The sequence below is a fragment of the Mus musculus genome, chromosome 2, assembly GCF_000001635.26.
Source record: "Mus musculus strain C57BL/6J chromosome 2, GRCm38.p6 C57BL/6J".
Lineage (NCBI taxonomy): Eukaryota > Metazoa > Chordata > Mammalia > Rodentia > Muridae > Mus > Mus musculus.
Genome location: NC_000068.7, coordinates 77,961,169 through 77,981,131, shown reverse-complemented (window position 1 = coordinate 77,981,131; position 19,963 = coordinate 77,961,169). Strand labels below are relative to the sequence as shown.

The window sequence follows — 19,963 nt, the reverse complement described above, 5'->3', positions numbered from 1 at the left end:
TGTGTTCATCCACCATCTTCTATATGAAGTTCCACAGTAAAGCATCAAGAAATTGAGGTTCAGTTTTGTGTTGATCTTGGGAGCATTTGTAGGAAGTAAAAAACAGTCTAATGAAGGGTCTACAAGACGACAAATGAGCAGGGCTGGAAAGGCCATCCAGAGAGCAAAAGCCACGTACAATGTGCTCCTGGTCATCAGCCCAGGCACAGATATGAATCAGTTCTCAGAATGTTCACAAATCATCTCATCTGCCTCTCACAATAACCATGTAACTGAAGTAAGGCTTTGTCTTTGCCTGACAGGTTAGGATGCTTAGTTACGGTTTGAATGTGAAAAGTAACAAGTCCACCGTGATACCAAGCAGCAGCTGAGACTACTTTACGTTAAATAAGGCAGAGACAAGGGGTGAATTCTAACAGCTTTGCCCTGGGCCAGTAGCCTTAGCCACTACCTTATCCTGCAGGTTTCTATTCCACAAGGATTTTCAGAAACCAGGAAGAAATGTGATCAAAGATTCAGTATGTCAGTCTTGGGCTGTTCGCATCACAAAAGCTCCCAACTATACAGAAAATGTGAAACAAAAAATAATAATAATAATAATTTCCTAAGTTTCATACTCCTTATGATATACCTCCCTGTTCTATGCCTGATAACAATTTCTATTTATAGATCAAAACCACGACTTTTTTTTTTTATCCTGAAACGTCCTGATAGGCAGAACACTAATTTTTAGAAGAGCGTTTTCCTAGAGCAGTCTGACAAAATTTTGTCATCTTTTAATATACTATTAACGAGCTTGCTGACTGCAGATGCTGGGCTTAAAACACAGCACCAAATGATATTAAATTTTTACTAGATCTAAGACTAAAGCAGGTAGCAAAATCCCCATTATTGCTTTTTCTGGGTAAACTCATGTGACTTAATCCAAGGCTTACCAAGCACATACTGAAGGATCAAGTGAGATTGTAGACACCTTCTCTTTGTCATATAGTCTCGTCGCTGTCTTACATGGACCTAATTTCCACCGAAGTGCTTATTCAAAATAAATAAAATAAACTAAAACAAAACGCACAGGTCTCTTCTGTATGCTGTACCTGGCTTGGGCAGGAAGGAGTTCATAGTTCGAGCAGATCTTCTTTCTGGGGACTGATGTTATAAGATTCCCCCAAATGTCTGGCCTCTGCCCTACCTTCCATTCCCATTTGGAGCCCGGAAATGGCAGAACAAGCTCCTGAACGCAAGCCTAGGTGCCCTTCAGCTCCTCCTTCTGTTCCGTTTCTTTCCCCAAAATTATGATCACAAGAAACAAGCTGCATGAGGGAATGGGAAAAAAAAAAAAACTCTAGGAGGAAAAAAAAAAGGTAAATATTTTTAAATATCCTGTGTGTGGCCCATGCATTTTGTATTTTGCATGCATTGATTATCTTGGCTCTAATATTGCTGACTGTGCTGTTTAACACTGCAGAAGCTATCATTTATCTTGCCTTGTAGTAAAGGAGGTTCCTGAGAGGCCCTTGAGGTTGTTCTTCCCTCTCCTGAGTGCTAGTGACTTAAAAAAAAAACAGAACAAAACTGGGTAACACATTATCCCATAAAACAGAATGAGTATAGGGATGAGCTGAACAGAGAGGGCACTATCCTGGTGAAGAAGAGCCTAAGGGAGCAGAAACCAGGGGAGGAGGGTGCATCAACCATTTCGAAGTTCCATTCCCATAAGGCTCAGACAGGAAACCAGAAGAACAGAAAGTAAAGTATTGGGTAATATCAGACTGTTTCAGGTTCCGTGAAACTAGCCCATTTGGGAAATCTGAATATTTCTTTATTCTAAAGGTTGATCAGCTAACAACTTGGCTTCAGTTTCGTGGCGTCGCACTTCAGCATGAGTGACTTCATTTGTCCTGTTCCATCGGGTCTGCCAAGACTTTGTCGGGGAGCCAGACCAAAGCAAGAGCACACTTTCATTGTTGTGGAGTATCAGGACTCAGGACTGGCACATGGCTATGCCAAGGTGCTGGGAGCAGTGAAGGTCTCTCTGGTCACGTCTCCTCTACTGAAGCACTAGGGGGATTCTCTCCAGAGAAGGGGAGATTCTGAAGGAAGAGCAGCAACAGCAATAATAGTAACATTTAAAAACCAAAGAAAGGCAGTTTTCCCCCTCCCCAAAACTAGTTTAAAAAAAAAAAAGCCAGGCAATGGTGGTGGCGCACGCCTTTAATCCCAGCACTCGGGAGGCAGAGGCAGTCAGATTTCTCTGAGTTCAAGGCTATCTTGTCTACAGAGTGAGTTCCAGGACATCCAGGGCTACATAGTGAAAACTTGTCTTGAGAACAAACAAACAACTGGCCAAAAAAAAAAAAAGAAAGAAAGAAAGAAAGAAAGAAAGAAAGAAAGAAAAAAAGAAAGAGAGAAAGAGAGAGAGAAAGAAAGAAAAGAATAAAGCATCAGAGAAAAATAAGACACAATAACATCCTTTCTTCCCCCATGACTTCCTGACACTCTTTCTCTCACAGTTGGCGAGCACCCTCTGTGAAGTACTGCAAGCCACAACTCTCCCAAGTGCCTGTTCCTTTCCGAGGCTTGAAAAGATATCTCCTCCAGCCCTCAGATCTTAATTGAGGATCTTTCCTATGCTTTAGACTTTTCTCTGTGCACACCTGCTTCTCCTTCTCAGCAGACTGCTGCTATCTCTTTTCAGGTAACTTAGACAGCAGGGATTCCTTTCAATCCCTCCACCTCCACCACAATCCTAACACAGAGCATTATAAAAGCTACAAGATATCAATGTTGAGATTAAGCTATGTCCTCCCATCCTTCTCTATGGGGTTATTCCAATGGAACGTCATTGTTTGGAAATATCTAGTGAGAGTCCCACATCAGTAATGTACTGGCTAGTTTTGTGTGTAAACTTGTCACAAACTAGAGGCATCAGAGACAAAGAAGCCTCAGTTGAGGAAATGCTCCAAGAGATCCAGCTATAAGTCACTTTCTCAATTAGTGATCAGTAGAGGGGAGGCAGCCCATTGTGGGTGGTGCCATCACTGGGCTGGTGATCCTGGGTTCTGTTTTTTTTTAGATTTATTTATTTTATGTATGAGTATGTAAGACCCCCGAAGCTGGGCCTCCGCTCAAGTCCCCGGGATGAGCTGGCCAGCACCCAATGACTCGAGAGAAAACCACACCTGATGCAAACTGCAAGAGGTTTTATTATCAGCTAGCTGAGGACAAACTCCTTCCGCAGTGCAGGGCAGGGGAGTTCAACCCTGAGTGGTGACAGTAGGGGGGCTTTTAACAGCTAGCTGAGGAATTGGGAGGAGTTGGGAGGAGAGTTGGGAGGAGTTGGGAAGAGTTGGGAGGAGTTGGGAAGAGTGTTCTTCTCTGCCCAGATGTCCTTGGTAAAATTACAATTATCACATGTCTGGCTGTAAGGCTCAGAAACAAAAATGCTTTTTGCTGGCTATAGAGAACAAAGAGCATCTTACTGGCTGTATTTTTAGAGATCAGGGAAAACAAGCTTGGGGAACGTCCAGGGGCTTTACCTTCTAGGGAGAAACGCTCTAAGTAGGGGTCTCACAAGTACACTGTAGCTGTTTTCAGACACACCAGAAGAGGACATCAGATCCCATTACAGATGGTTGTGAGCCACCATGTGGTTGCTGGGAGTTGAACTCAAGAACTCTGGAAGAATAGTCAGTTCTCTTAACCACTGAGTCACATCTCCAGCCCTGGTCCTGGGTTCTATAAGGATGCAGGATGAGCATGCCAGATGGAGCAAGTCAGTAAGCAATGCCCTCTCCATGGCCTCTGCATCAAAAGATTGATGGCACCTGTCAGGAAATGACTATGTCATAGAGCAGAGCCACCAAGAATAGGGTTGGTGCCCTTATATAAGAGGACAAGCCAGAACTGTGAGAACCAAATGCCCCTGACTCAGCTCCTGCCTCCAGATTCCAGCTCTGCTTGAAGTCCTGTCCCAATGTCCTTCAGTGATAGACTATGATCTGGAAGTGTAAGCCACATTAACCCTTTCCTCCTTAAGTTGATTTTTGGTCATGGAGTTTTCATCAGAGCAATAGAAACCCTAACTAAGACAAGAGGTAAAGAGTAAGTCCCTGAATAACAGCCAGGGAGGACCTGAGAACTGCCAACCACCACAGGAGTGAGCCCAGGGATATGCCTGTTTGGTCTGCTGAAACAAAACCACCACAAGATGGGTGATGTATCAATAACCAACAAGTCATAAAAACAGCATGCAACAAACATTTGTTTCTCACAGCTCTGGGCCTTCCCTCTTACATAAGGGCACCAAGCCCATTCTTGATGGCTCCACCCCATGATGTCGTCATTTCCTAACAGGCCCCACCCATCATCTAATGCCACCACCTTTTGGAGTGCAGGATTCCAGCATATGACCTTTGTAGAGAGGCAAAGATCCAGGTAATAGCAGAAGCAATCTTCTACCCCTGAGGCCTTTGCATTGATTGCAACCTTTTGAGAAAGGAGGACCCACAGGACCTAGCTAATGTGTACCTTGATTCCAGATCCATAGAAACTACAGTGAGTGATGTTTTAGTGTGCTATGTGATAACGAACAATACAGGTGATAAGTCTGAATGTAGACACTCTGGTTGTAGCCATCTATGAACCGCCCTGGTCTAAGTCCCCATGTGGCTTGCAATTATTCCTCTGTCCTTCCTATATGGATGGAGGCCACTGTTTTCAGACAGACTCTGTGAGCATGCTTTCTCGTGTTTCCCAGTGGCCTCAATCTCCGCTGAAAGTTAGGCATCTCACCTTTATTGTATCACTTCCTCATGCACTGAAAAGACTTCTCTCATCTTTGCACCCCCATAAGGCCACAGTGCTCACTCCTGCTGAACTCTGCCTCAGAGATCCATGGCCAGGCCATCCTTTCACTGGTCTCTCTCCCTCTCCTCTCACTTTTCTCTGTTCCTTTGTGCTCACCTTTGCTCTTGGATTCCATTTCATCTCCAACTTTGCCTCCTTCAAATTCTTTTCTCCAGCCTCTGCTTCACTACAGGGGGGGTGGGGGTGGAGGTGGGGGGAAGCACTTATTTACTTTCTGGAAGCATTCACATTTGTCTGCAAAGAACAGCTTTTTGGAAATAACATCAGTAGGAAAAACACCAGTGGGGGTAGGTTTTGTGGGGAGATCGGAACCCTGTCCAGTGAAGCTTTTGTTTTGTTTCCGCCCACTCCCCTGTATCAAAACATCCCCTGTGGCAGTTAAAAGCAGCTGGCTACTCCAATTAAAGGGTTTTTTGGAGAAGCTGTCGAAAACAGTTCCAGGAGCACTTTTAAGTTATTACATGTGGGTTACATAAGCACCAAGCACTTGTTAAAACATTCAACATGTGAGAGGGATTGAGCCACTCAGCGGTGAGTCAAAGCTTTAGCCCTGCAGTGTGACTAACATGGTCATTGGAGATTGAAGCAGCCTGGAAAAAAAAGTAGTGTGTGTGTGTGTGTGTATATATATATATATATGACTATTCACTTCCAGGAATCTGTACTCTTGGCTTTTTAAAAACACAGTTATAACCGTTTTGTACTTAGATTAAATGTGCTCTTAGATATAACTGCAATAGGACCAGACACATTACAAAGGGGATTTGGGAAGCAAGGGTAATCCTTTATTTGCTTAAATGTATCTTCTTTGAGCGCCCCACAGACTGGCTTAGGTAAAGGAAGGAGTAGAAATTCATCCTCTAAACCAAAATGGATAGTATAATTTAAATTTCTCATGGTCCTCCTGGGCACCTGGGTGGGAAAGCTTTTCCTTGAACTCAGTCTGTACTTAGCATCCTCTGCCCATTCACTATTGCCTATCTCCTCCAACACACCAAAAGCAGTCTCTTGGCACAAGAACAACCTTACACATTTCCAAAGCCCTATGTGTGTGTCAACTCTGCCCTTCTGCTGGAACAATAACAAAGTCTATGTTTTTGCTCAGGTATTTCACTTCTACCTTCCATTTTTGCCCTTCTATCTTCTCTGCAAGCTGGAAACTAGCCTTCACTGGAAAATGGAATACCAAGGATCTGCACGTCAGTTCAGTGTTCCAAGGCAGTGGTCATTACTCATGTATCTGGCCTTCACAGTTATATCAGTCACTAAAGACATCCATTACTGCATGTAAGCCAACCCTTGTTGGTATGTGCTTACATAAGAGCTATTTGCAAAGGTAACCCTTCATGTATAATTTCATTGCATTATTGATTTGTCAAATTATATACTGGCTGGAAAGGAGAAATTATTCACATGAATTTATGCAAAAATGATATCCCTGTGAAAGTAAGGAAACCTGGTAAAAATAGCATTCTCTTGATTTTTATGTGTTAGAGAAAATTCAACTCCTAAGACATGGTGTTCTAAATTTAGGATTTGAAATAACTTCAGAAGAAAGGCAAAATGAGCTATCATGTATCTTCATAGAAAACCAGAACATTAAAACTAAAAGTTGTCTGGATAAATAAATCACATTGGAAATACCCTTGTTTGTGTAAGTCTATTATAATTGTCCTTTTCTTTCGCTGGACCTTGGTTCATACAGATGGATTTGATTAAATCTACTGTCTACTTCAGGGCAGAAAAGAACCCTGGAAGTCCTGAATTTGTTCGTTGGTACAGCCTGCAGTTTTCTAAGCAGCCCTATTACAGAAGACTGTGCCCACAGCACATCCTTAGTCCAGAGTACCAAGTAGAGTTTCTATTCTGAGACAGTTAGGAAGGAAACACCAGCACTATTCTCCTGCTCAAACAAGAGTTTTCTTTTTAAAAATTAGAAGAAAGCAGAAATCTGTTCAGTAATGAGGCCAAATTGCTGTGGTCAATTTAATACACTACTAATGATATGAGAATGGGGAGAGTAAAATTCTCTTAGCTACATCATAAGGATTTCAGCAATGCTTACCATGAAGTAAGACCTTATTGATAATCCTTTCCCACACTCATTCTCTACCCTGTCCTCCTATCCCTGGCCCCATTTAATCCTTCCTGTTGCCTTATTCCTCATTCTCCCTTCCCTTGAAGCAACCTCGTGGTCTCTTTATAGTTTCTTGACTTCTATGGGTACCTCAGTTTAACACACATTATTCTAAAATTTCCAACCTAGTGTCCATATGTGAGAGGGATTATGCAATATTTGTCTTTCTGGGTCTATATTGTCTTACTGTGAATGGTGGTGTCCAGTTCCATCCATTTACCTATAAATTCATTTTTCTTTACAGCTGCATAATATTCCACTGTATATTCTGCATTTTTATTTTCTATTCATCAGCTGATGGACACCTAGGCTGTTTCCATTTCCAGGCTCTTGTGCATACAACAGCAATTATATGGATGAGCAAATATCTCTGTGGTAGGACATAGCATCTTTGGATACATATGCCCAGGAGTGGTCATATAGTTAGTCTATTCCCAGCTAAACAAGGAACTTCCACACTGATTTCCATAGCGACTACTAGCTTGCACTCCCACCAGCAATACATAATTTTATTTCACTACATCTACACCAGCATCTGTTGCCATTTGACTTTTGGATCTTAGCTGCTTTGACTGGGATAATGTCACATTTTTGAAAATGCCATATGCAAAGCTACTACTGTAGAAGCTTCTTAAAACATATACATAATAGTTTATTGTTAAATCTAGAGTCATCTGAAAAGAGGAAACCTCAACTGAGACAATGCCCCGCCAGAGTAGCCTATTGACAAGCCTGTGGGAACATTTTCTTGAGTGACTGACTAATGTGGGACTGAGGCAGTAACACCCCCAGCCAGGTAGCCCTGTAGTGTGTAAGAAAGCAATATATAGGCAGCACAAAGTGGTGTCTGTGGTTTTAGAAACAGTGAGAAATAGAAAACGCATAAAGCAAAGGAAAGAGGGGGTGGTGGGAAGGAATTGGAGGTGAAGGGATAGAAGTAGAATTGATGAAATTCACAATAAGATGCTAAGACATGGTGGAGAGTGAATATGGAGAATGATAACTAACTATATATAATATTGTATTGGAAAACATTGATTAAAAAGCTTTACAAAATTGCTAAGACAATGTTACATTCACATTATATTCATATGTGAAATTCTTAATAAATACATTTTAAGAACTAATATGGACACCGAGTGACAATATGGACACTGATCTCCATGAATATCCCATAAAATATTTAGTCTCTGAAAGTTTTATTTTACCTTTGCCTAGGGAAGGCTAGACATCTCTTCTGACATCACCAGTTTTTCCCACACCATCCTTAAGATTGTGTTGAGTAAGAAATTTTGTGCATACCAAACAAACCTGGTTGTTTCCTTTATCTCTATACCACTAGATCTTTGTGGAAGAGATAGAGACAGTTTCTTCAAATGTTCAGACCTTTAGTGTCTATCTTTAACATCTTTAAGCGTGCCTCAGAGTATAGACCCTATTCGCCCTGTGATCACCCCAGCTATTATTGACCAACCAAGATTATGGTACAAGAGTCCACCCTTTCTCTTCTAATGGATATTTCTTGATCTGACTTCTCTGATGCAGGTTTAAAGAGACTGTTTGCTCTGCACTATTATATGATGATGTTTCCTGATCAATCCTGCTTCTAGCTTTTTTCTATTATTGATGTCTATGTCTGATAAGCCTGTTACATCAGAAAGCCCAGGTGAAAACTATCGCAAAGAGTAAGTAATGTTAAGTCAGGGTTTTCTAGAGTAGTAGAACTTATAGAATAAATCTATATAGGATAGATAGATAGATAGATAGATAGATAGATAGATAGATAGATAGGGGATTTCTTGGTACAGACTGAAGTCCAGCTAATACAACAAGGGCTGGCTGCAAATGGAAAGTCTAAGTAGTTGCTCAGTCTGCAAGGCTGGTTTTCTGTATGTTCTGTAATCCTAAAGAAGTAGGCTCTAATTTCAGTAAAAGAATGGATCTGCTAGTAAGGTAAGGGCAAGCAGGCAAAAAGCAAATGATTCCCTCTTCTGTGTCTTCGTATAACTTCCAGCAGAAATCATGACCCAGATTAAAGGTGTGTCTTCCTTCCTCAAGTCCCATCTCAAAATCCAGACCAAAAATATGTGTCTTCTTCCCTCAGAAGTCCAGACTAGAAGTGGATTCACCCACATCAAACCAAGCCAAAAACATTCTTTCACAGGAGTGCCTTCCATTTCTGAAGTGTAGTTAATTTAAGATGTAGTCAAGTTAACCAATAGTAACTATCACACATGATAAGTTGGATTTGATACTATTTCCTTTATTACTTGAAGTGCATAGAATAGTCCATCACAGAACTAGATAAGGGAGAGTTTGCCTATAGTGTTCACTCTCCTTAGGTATAGGAATAAGAATTCTGAAATGAATTCTAAGGGAAGGATTTGTTACTAAGGTTACAGGGCTCTTGGAGAAACTGAGAGCCTAAGAGGAAACTGAAATATCCAAATTGCAATAGCTGACCATGAAAGAAATCCTAGGAAAGCCTGGGAAAGTGGATATGAAGTAAGTATGAGGACAGACAAACTTACACTGTTGTTTTTTAACAGAGAGTCCAAAATACACTAGTTGCCAAGATCATCAGGCACACAACATCTTTAAGGATCCAGCATTGGCTTCTCTCTACAGGTTGGGGGAGGTTGCATGGAACTTGGATCTTCGGTGACAGTGATGATGATGGGACCCGAGGCAAGAGAGAATGAGTTAACATTTAACTGCTGGAGCTAGAGAATCACACTGACAAAATAACCAGCAATGCCAGAATATTACCATAAAGGAAATTGTGAATATGCTTAATATCAGCTGGTTAACAAGAGAGAAGAAAAAGAAGAAGAAGAAGAAGAAGAAGAAGAAGAAGAAGAAGAAGAAGAAGAAGAAGAGGAGGAGGAGGAGGAGGAGGAGGAGGAGGAGGAGGAGGAGGAGGAGGAGGAGGAGGAGGAGGAGGAAGAAGAAGAAGAAGAAGAGGAGGAGGAGGAGGAGGAGCACAGAAATGCAATGAGGATGCTGCTTGATTGACATAAATAAAGTATGGGTGAAAAGGAACTTGAAGATGGTGTCCTGATTCAGTTTTTGACAACTTGATACCTTCTGGGAGAGGAACACCAATTGCTATATTGCCTCAATCAGACTGCCTAAAAGCAAGTCCGGAGGGCATGTTCCTGATTGATGTGGGCAGGCCCATCTCACACAGCAGTTCTGGATGGTATTAAAAAAAAGGGGAGGGGGTGACTGAACAAATCCTGGAACACAAGCCAGTAAGTGGCATCTACCCATTGTTTCTGTTTTAGTTCCTGCCTCCAGGTCTGTGCCCTGACTTTGTTGATAATGCACTGTATGTGGATATATAAGCCAAACAAATCTGTTCTTCTTCAAATTGCTTTTGGTCATAGTGTTTATTAAAGCAACGAAAAGCAAACTAAAACAGATGGTTATGCCATTACAAGTCACAGTGTTGTTCAGCATCTGTACATGTACCAGGTATTTATGCGTCTATATGTCTTCCCCTTCTTCTCTCCCGCTTCTCCTTATTCCTTTTCTCCTTTCTTCTTTCCCTTCATTACAAAGACATCTACATCACCCAGAAATCCCATAGACTGTTATATTCATTCATTTTATCAGGTTAGCCAAACAGACTGAGCAAAGGCTGGGCAATGAACTGAAACTGTTGTGCTCCAGCGTAAGAAATGAACCCCATGAAGAACCAGGGGCGCATCCCTTTGTTAAATGGATACAGTATGCACAGAAGGGCTAAGAATCCATTTCAAAGTAAAGGGAAAAAACTGCTGCATTTCTCATCCCCAACCAAAAAAAAAAAAAAAAAAAAAAAAAAAAAAAAAAAAGGAGAGATTATAGCACCAGGCTCAGAAGCTGCTTTGAGTTCTTTAAACACCAAATTCTATCATAGGCCTATTTTTCTTTCTGGGACATAAGTTTCCAACTCTTCAGTGTAGCACAGGAAAGAGCTGTAAAGTAAGTCTGAGCTGTTTTGCAAGAATGAATACACCAAGAATACATGATCTTGCACAACTTATGGTGTCAAGTGTGTCATCAATAGAAAAAAATGCGGGGAGGCCTTTGCCTCAGAATCGGCAGGAGCCATCTAGATTCCGGGACTACGCTGAAAGTAGTCTGCACAGTGAGAGTGTGCACTACAGAAGCTAACAGCTTCTTGGACAGGAGGGAGCCACAGAGCTTCTGAGGCAGCACCCTTTTCCGGCTCCAGACATCCGGCCACCCTCCCAGCCAGAGGACAGGTGTCTGCCGGGCCCCGGGAGGCCTTTGCCTCAGGATTGGTGGGAGCCATTGTGGTTCTAGGACTCCATCGAAAGTAGTCTGCACAGGTGAGAGTGTGGACTACTGAAGCTAACAGCTTCTGTGACAGGCCAAAGCAACACAGCTTCTGGGAAAGATCTTGTTTTGGGCCTTCATCTTCGGCCAGGAGGGACATCTGAACACCAGATATCTGTGCACCTTCCCTGTAAGAGGAGAGCTTGCCTGCAGAGAGTGTTCTGACCACTGAAACTCAGAGGAGAGAGTGAGTCTCCCAGGTCTGCTGATAGAGGGTAACAGAATCACAACAGGAACAATCTCTAAACAGAGACAACTATAACAACGAACTCAAGAGATTACCAGATAGCGAAAGGTAAACGTAAGAATCTTACTAACAGAAACCAAGACCACTCACCATCATCAGAACCCAGCACTCCCACTTCGCCCAGTCCAGGGCACCCCAACACACCCGAAAAGCTAGACCCAGATTTAAAAGCATATCGCATGATGATAGAGGACATCAAGAAGGACTTTAATAAATCACTTAAAGAAATACAGCAGAACACTGCTAAACAGGTAGAAGACATTAAAGAGGAAGCACAAAAATCCCGTAAAGAATTGCAGGAAAACACACCTAACAGGTGATGGAATTGAATAAAACCATCCAAAACCTAAAAAGGGAAATAGACACAATAAAGAAAACCCAAAGTGAGACAACGCTGGAGATAGAAACCCTAGGAAAGAAATCTGGAACCATAGATTCGAGCATCAGCAAAGGAATACAAGAGATGGAAGAGAGAATCTCAAGTGCAGAAGATTCCATAGAGAACATCGGCACACAATCAAAGAAAAAATGGAAAATGCAAAAAGATCCTAACTCAAAACATCCAGGAAATTCAGGACACAATGAGAAGACCAAACCTACGGATAATAGGAGTAGTTGAGAATGAAGATTTTCAACTCAAAGGACCGACAATTATCTTCAAAAAGTTTATAGAAAAAACTTCCCAAACCTAAAGAAAGAGATGCCCATGAACATACAAGAAGCCTACAGAACTCCAAATAGACTGGACCACAAAAGAAATTCCTCCCAACACATAAAAAATCAAAACAAAAATGCACTAAATAAAGATAGAATATTAAAAGCAGTGAGGGGAAAAAGGTCAAGTGACACATAAAGGCAAGCCTATTGGAATTACACCAGATTTTTCACCAGAGAGTATGAAAGCCAGAAGAGCCTGGACAGATGTTATACAGACACTAAGAGAACACAAATGCCAGCCCAGGCTACTATACCCAGCCAAACTCTCAATTACCATAGATGGAGAAACCAAAGTATTCCACGACAAAACCAAATTCACACATTATCTTTCCACAAATCCAGCCCTTCAAAGGATAATAACAGAAAAAAACAATACAAGGACGGAAACCACATCCTAGAAAAAGCAAGAAGGTAATCCCTCAAAAAACCTAAAAGAAGACAGCCACAAGAACAGAATGACAACTTTAACAACAAAAATAATAGGAAGCAACAATTACTTATCCTTAATATCTCTTAATATCAATGGACTCAACTCCCCAATAAAAAGACATAGACTAACAGACTGGCTACACAAACAGGACCAAACATTTTGCTGCTTACAGGAAACTCATCTCAGAGAAAAAGATAGACACTACCTCAGAATGAAAGGCTGGAAAACAAATTTCCAAGCAAATGGCCTGAAGAAATAAGCTGGAGTAGCCATTCTAATATCTAATAAAATCGACTTCCAACCCAAAGTCATCAAAAAAGACAAGGAGGGGCACTTCATACTCATCAAACGTAAAATCCTCCAAGAGGAACTCTCAATTCTGAATATCTATGCTCCAAATACAAGGGCAGCCACATTCATTAAAGAAACTTTAGTAAAGCTCAAAGCACACATTGCACCTCACACAATAATAGTGGGAGACTTCAAAACACCACTTTCACCAATGGACAGATCATGGAAACAGAAACTAAACAGGAACACAGTGAAACTATAACAGAAGTTATGAAACAAATGGATCTAACAGATATCTACAGAACATTTTATCCTAAAACAAAAGGATATACCTTCTTCTCAACACCTCATGGTACCTTCTCCAAAATTGACCACATAATTGGTCACAAACAAGTCTCAACATATACAAAAACATTGAAATTATCCCATGCATCCTATCAGATCACCATGGACTAAGGCTGATCTTCAATAACAACATAAATAATAGAAAGCCAACATTCACGTGGAAACTGAACAACACTCTTCTCAATGATACCTTGGTCAAGGAAGGAATAAAGAAAGAAATTAAGGACTTTTTGGAGTTTAATGAAAATGAAGCCACAACATACCCAAACTTATGGGACAAAATGAAAGCATTTCTAAGAGGGAAACTCATAGCTCTGAGTGCCTCCAAAAAGAAACTAGAGAGAGCACACATTAGAAGCTTGACAACACACCTAAAAGCTCTAGAACAAAAGGAAGCAAATTCACCCAAGAGGAGTAGACAGCAGGAAATAATCAAACTCAGGGGCGAAATCAACCAAGTGGAAACAAGAACTACTCAAAGAATCAAACAAACAAGGACCTGGTTCTTTGAGAAAATCAACAAGATAGATAAACCCTTAGCCAGACTCACTAGAGGACACAGGGAAAGCATCCTAATTAACAAAATCAGAAATGAAAAGGGAGACATAACAACAGATCCTGAAGAAATCCAAAACACCATCAGATCCTTCTACAAAAGGCTATACTCAACAAAACTGGAGAACCTGGATGAAATGGACAAGTTTCTAGACAGATACCAGGTATCAAAGTTAAATCATGATCAGGTTAATGATCTAAACAGTCCTATATCCCCTAAAGAAATAGAAGCAGTCATTAATAGTCTCCCAACTAAAAAAAAGCCCAGGACCAGATGGGTTTAGTGCGGAGTTCTATCAGACCTTCAAAGAAGATCTAATCCCAGTTCTTAACAAACTGTTCCACAAAATAGAAACAGAAGGTACTCTACCCAACTCATTCTATGGAGCCACAATTACTCTGATACCTAAACCACAAAAAGACCCAACAAAGATAGAGAACTTCAGACCAATTTCCCTTATGAATATCGATGCAAACATACTCAATAAAGTTCTTGCTAACCGAATCCAAGAACACATCAAAACAATCATCCATCCTGACCAAGTAGGTTTCATCCCAGGGATGCAGGGATGGTTCAATATACGGAAATTACATCAACGTAATCCAGTATATAAACAAACTCAAAGACAAAACCCACATGATCATCTCATTAGATGCGGAGAAAGCATTTGACAAAATCCAACCCCCATTCATGATAAAAGTCTTGGAAAGATCAGGAATTCAAGGCCCATACCTAACCATGATAAAAGCAATCTACAGCAAACCAGTAGCCAACATCAAATTAAATGGTGAGAAGCTGGAAGCAATCCCACTAAAATCAGGGAATAGACAAGGCTGTCCACTCTCTCCCTACCTATTCAACATTGTACTTGAAGTCCTAGCCAGAGCAATTAGACAACAAAAGAAGATCAAGGGGATATAAATTGGAAAGGAAGAAGTCAAAATATCACTTTTTGTAGATGATATGATAGTATATATAAGTGACCCTAAAAATTCCAGCAGAGAACACCTAAGCCTGATAAACAGCTTTGATGATGTAGCTGGATATGAAATTATCTCAAACAAGTTTATGGCCTTTCTGTACACAAAGGATAAACAGGCTGAGAAAGAAATTAGGGAAACAAAACCCTTCTCAATAGTCACAAATAATATAAAATAATTTGGCGTGACTCTAACTAAGGAAGTGAAAGGTCTATATGATAAGAACTTCAAGTCTCTGAAGAAAGAAATTAAAGAAGATCTCAGAAGATGGAAAGATCTTCCATGCTCATGGATTTGCAGGATCACTATAGTAAAAATGACTATCTTGCCAAAAGCAATCTACAGATTCAATGCAATCCTCAACAAAATTCCAACTCAATTTTTCAATGAATTAGAAAGGGCAATTGGCAGATTCATCTGGAACAACAAAAAAGCTAGGATAGCAAAAACTCTTCTCAAGGATAAAAGAACCTCTGGTGGAATCACCATGCGCGACCTAAAGCCGTACTACAGAGCAATTGTGATAAAAACTGCATGGTACTGTTATAGTGACAGGCAAGTAGACCAATGGAACAGAATTGAAGACCCAGAGATGAACCCACACACCTATGGTCACTTGATCTTTGACAAGGGAGCTAAAACCATCCAGTGGAAAAAAGACAGCATTTTCAACAAATGGTGCTGGCACAACTGGCTGTTATCATGTAGAAGAATGCGAATTGATCCATTCCTATCTCCTTGTACTAAGGTCAAATCTAAGTGGTTTACATAACTCCACATAAAACCAGAGACACTGAAACTTACAGAGGAGAAAGTAGGGAAAAGCCTCGAAGATATGGGTACAGGGGGAAAATTCCTGAATAGAACAGCAATGGCTTGTGCTGTAAGATCGAGAATTGACAAATGGGTCCTCATAAAGTTGCAAAGCTTCTGCAAGGCAAAAGACACTGCCAATAAGACAAAAAGACCACCAACAGATTTGGAAAGGATCTTTATCTATCCTAAATCAGATAGGGGACTAATATCCAATATATATAAAGAACTAAAGAAGGTGGAATCCAGAAAATCAAATAACCCCATTAAAAAAATGGGGCTCTGAGCTGAACAAAGAATTCTCACCTGAGGAATACCGAATGGCAGAGAAGCACCTGAAAAAATGTTCAACATCCTTAATCATCAGGGAAATGCAAATCAAAACAACCCTGAGATTCCACCTCACACCAGTCAAAATGGCTAAGATCAAAAATTCAGGTGACAGCAGATGCTGGTGAGGATGTGGAGAAAGAGGAACACTCCTCCATTGTTGGTGGGATTGCAACTTGTACAACCACTCTGGAAATCAGTCTGGCGGTTCCTCAGAAAATTGGACATAGTACTACCTGAGGATCCCGCAATACCTCCCCTGGGCATATATCCAGAAGATGTCCCAACCGGTAAGAAGGACACATGCTCCACTATGTTCATAGCAGCCTTATTTATAATAGCCAGAAGCTGGAAAGAACCCAGATGCCCCTCAACAGAGGAATGGACACAAAAAAATGTGGTACATTTACACAATGGAGTACTACTCAGCTATTAAAAAGAATGAATTTATGAAATTCCTAGGCAAATGGTTGGACCTGGAGGGCATCATCCTGAGTGAGGTAACCCAATCACAAAGGAACTCACACAATACGTACTCACTGATAAGTGGATATTAGCCCAGAAACTTAGGATACCCAAGATATAAGGTACAATATGTAAAACATATGAAACTGAAGAAGAACGAAGACCAAAGTGTGGACACTTTGCCCCTTCTTAGAATTGGGAGCAAAACACCCATGGAAGGAGTTACAGAGACAAAGTTTGGAGCTGTGATGAAAGGATCGACTATCTAGAGACTGCTATATCCGGGGATCCATCCCATAATCAGCTTCCAAACGCTGACACCATTGCATATACTAACAAGATTTTGCTGAAAGGACCCAGATATAGCTGTCTCTTGTGAGGCTATGCCGGGGCCTAGCAAACACAGAAGTGGATGCTCACACTCAGCTATTGGATGGATCACAGGGACCCCAATGGAGGAGCTAGAGAAAGTACCCAAGGAGCTAAAGGGATCTCCAACCCTATAGGTGGAACATCATTATGAACTAACCAGTACCCCGGAGCTCTTGACTCTAGCTGCATATGTATCAAAAGATGGCCTAGTCGGCCATCAATGAAAAGAAAGGCCCATTGAACTTGCAAACTTTATATGCCCCAGTACAGGGGAACACCAGGGCCAAAAATTGGTAGTGGGTGGGTAGGGGAATGGGGGGGGAGAGTATGGGGGGACTTTTGGGATAGCATTGGATATGTAAATGAGGAAAATAACTAATAAAAATATTTAAAAAAAAAGAAAAAATGCAATGTGGAGTTGATAGAATCTCAGAGGGAGAATATCGGGTGCCCAAGATTCTGGATATAGAGTTACACTCATTTGAAGAATTGCTTCATTATGCTACTCTAAAGAAGGAATACTGGCCATGGAACACTCAGTGATATGAAATGTGCTTTGGAAAGTAGTACAAAAGAGCAGATAAATAAGAGCCTCTGTTGGTCATCTCCTCTAAGACACATCAAGTTGGAAAGCTACGTCATGTGTATTCAGCAAATGTTAAAGCTGAGTGTGGTGGCTTGAATGAACCCTATAGGCTCATATATTTGCACATTCGGTCCCCAGTTGGTGGAACTGTTTGGGATTAAAATGTGTGGCCTTATTGAAGGTGTTGCTAGAGGTAACATTTCAAAAGCTCATGCCATTCCTATTGAGATCTCTTTGCCTCCTACTTGCAGATAAAGATATAAGCTCTCCGCTACTGACTCAGCACTATGCATCCTACCTGTGGCCATGATGGTTTGGACTCTAACCCTCTGAAATGGCAAGCCCCAAATGAACCTGTTTTTCTTTTAGTTGTCTTGGTTACGGTGTCTCTTTACAACAACAGAAAAATAACTAAGAGACTGGGTGAGATATCACAGTGACTGCTTTTGGTGACAAAATAAAAGAATAGCAAAGGAATAAATCCATAGAACAAACCAGGAAGAAAGGCATTGCCTGTAGTGAGGACTTGAAATGTTGGGTTCTTTTAAAAACACAGAAATGCTCTCTTCTCTAGCAGAGCAAGATGACCAAAGGAAAGAAGGCCAAGGGGAAGAAGGTGGCCCCAGCCCCCTGCTGTTGTCTAGAAACAGGAGGCCAAAAATGTGGTCAATCCTCTGTTTGAGTAAAGGCCCAAGAATTTTGGCATGGGACAGGACATCCAGCCCAAAAGAGATCTAACATGCTTTGTCAAATGGCCCCACTTCATCAGGCTGCAGCGGCAAAGAGCCATCCTCTATAAGCGGCTCAAAGTATCTCCTGCCATTAACCAGTTCACCCAGGCACAGGACAGGCAAACAGCTACTCAGTTGCTTAAGCTTGCCCACAAGTACAGGCCAGAGACAAAGCAAGAGAAGAAGCAAAGGCTACTGGCCCATGCTGAGAAAAAAAGCTGCTGGCAAAGGGGACATCCCAACTAAGAGTTCACCTGTCCTCCGATCATGAGTCAATACAGTTCACACCTAGGTAAAGAACAAGAAGGCTCTGCTGGTGGTGATTGCCCATGGTGTAGACCCCATTGAGCTGGTGGTTTTCCTGTCTGCCCTGTGTCAAAGGATGGGGGTGCCCTACTGTATCATCAGGGAAAGGCCAGGCTGGGGTGCCTGGTCCACAAGAAGACATGAACCATTGTTGCCTTCACACAGATTATCTTGGAAGACAAGGATGCTCTGGCTAAGCTGCTAGAAGCTATTAGGACCAATTATAATGACAGATATGATGAGATCCACTACCACTGGGGAGGCAACGTCCTGGGTCCTAAATCTGTGGCTCACATTGCCATGTTGGAAAAGGCAAACGCTAAAGAACTCACCACTAATCTGGGTTATATGTATACTGCTAAGTTTTCTATACATAAATATAATTACAAAATTTAAAAAAACAAAAACCAAAAAAACCCCACAGAAATATAAGAATATGTTCTCATTTTAATCCAGTTGTGGGCTATAGGGCTGCTTCAAATTTTCCACAGAAGCTGATTATGATTTGCCTCTTGCTCTAGCAGGGGCGTGATTTTGCCAGCTGCAGATATTTTGTATGACTGTGTGACATTTTGGAATTCCGGGGAGCTAAGGCTCAGGAAGGCAGTGTGGGCTGTTGGTTGTTGACTCCTTGTTGTTGGTTGCTATTGGTCATGGTTTGTTAAGTAGGCATGTACAAAGAAGAAACAACAACAAGAAGAAGCCTGATGGCAAAGATCAAACTTGCTCCAAGGAACTTGTCACCCCTAATCAACAGAAACTTGTCTAACGATAATGTCACCCTCTTTCTCACCCCTAACTATTCAGAGACCTCTTTCCTTTCCTCTCTACTCACCCCCCTTATCTAGTATTAGGGGCTTGAAAGGGTGGAGAAAAGGGTGGAGAAGAGTGGAAGAAAAAAAGAACACACACAGGAACAAAGACAAGTTATAATTGCCAGAGTGCCCTATTAGAATACCTCAAAAGCAGCTTGCCAAAGGCAAAGGGAGTTAAACCCAACCCTTCACCATAAAAATCAGTATGAGACCCATCACAGTGAAACCAAGAATGGGACGACCTCACAACCCCTTTCCCCAGATGAAATCCAGCACAGTGCACCCTAGTGTGAGACAGGCCCCATGACCTCTACCCCCAATTCAATAGCTGTTGAGACTGTTTCCAATATGAGGCAGGAGAGAGACTAGCCAAACTCTCACCTACAGGGGAACAGAGTGTAAGTAGTAGCAAAAGACTATCTTAAAAGTCAGTCTAGGTGACCATAGTTAGACCTTGAATCATACAGGAACCAAAGATTGAGTACCATTCCAGAATTTTCAGACAGAGGCTCTAGAACTATCCCAACACCAGACTTAAACTTGTATCTATTGAGACAGAATGAGGTTTCAGCCTACATCACTGCTGCCTTTAGAGTGGGCCTGGAGCACCCAGGTATCCTGTCTTGGTG

General features: G+C 41.5%; 1 pseudogene; it reads left to right on the top strand.

The window, feature by feature from the left end:
- Positions 18,049-18,912, top strand: Gm13726 (predicted gene 13726; annotated as a pseudogene).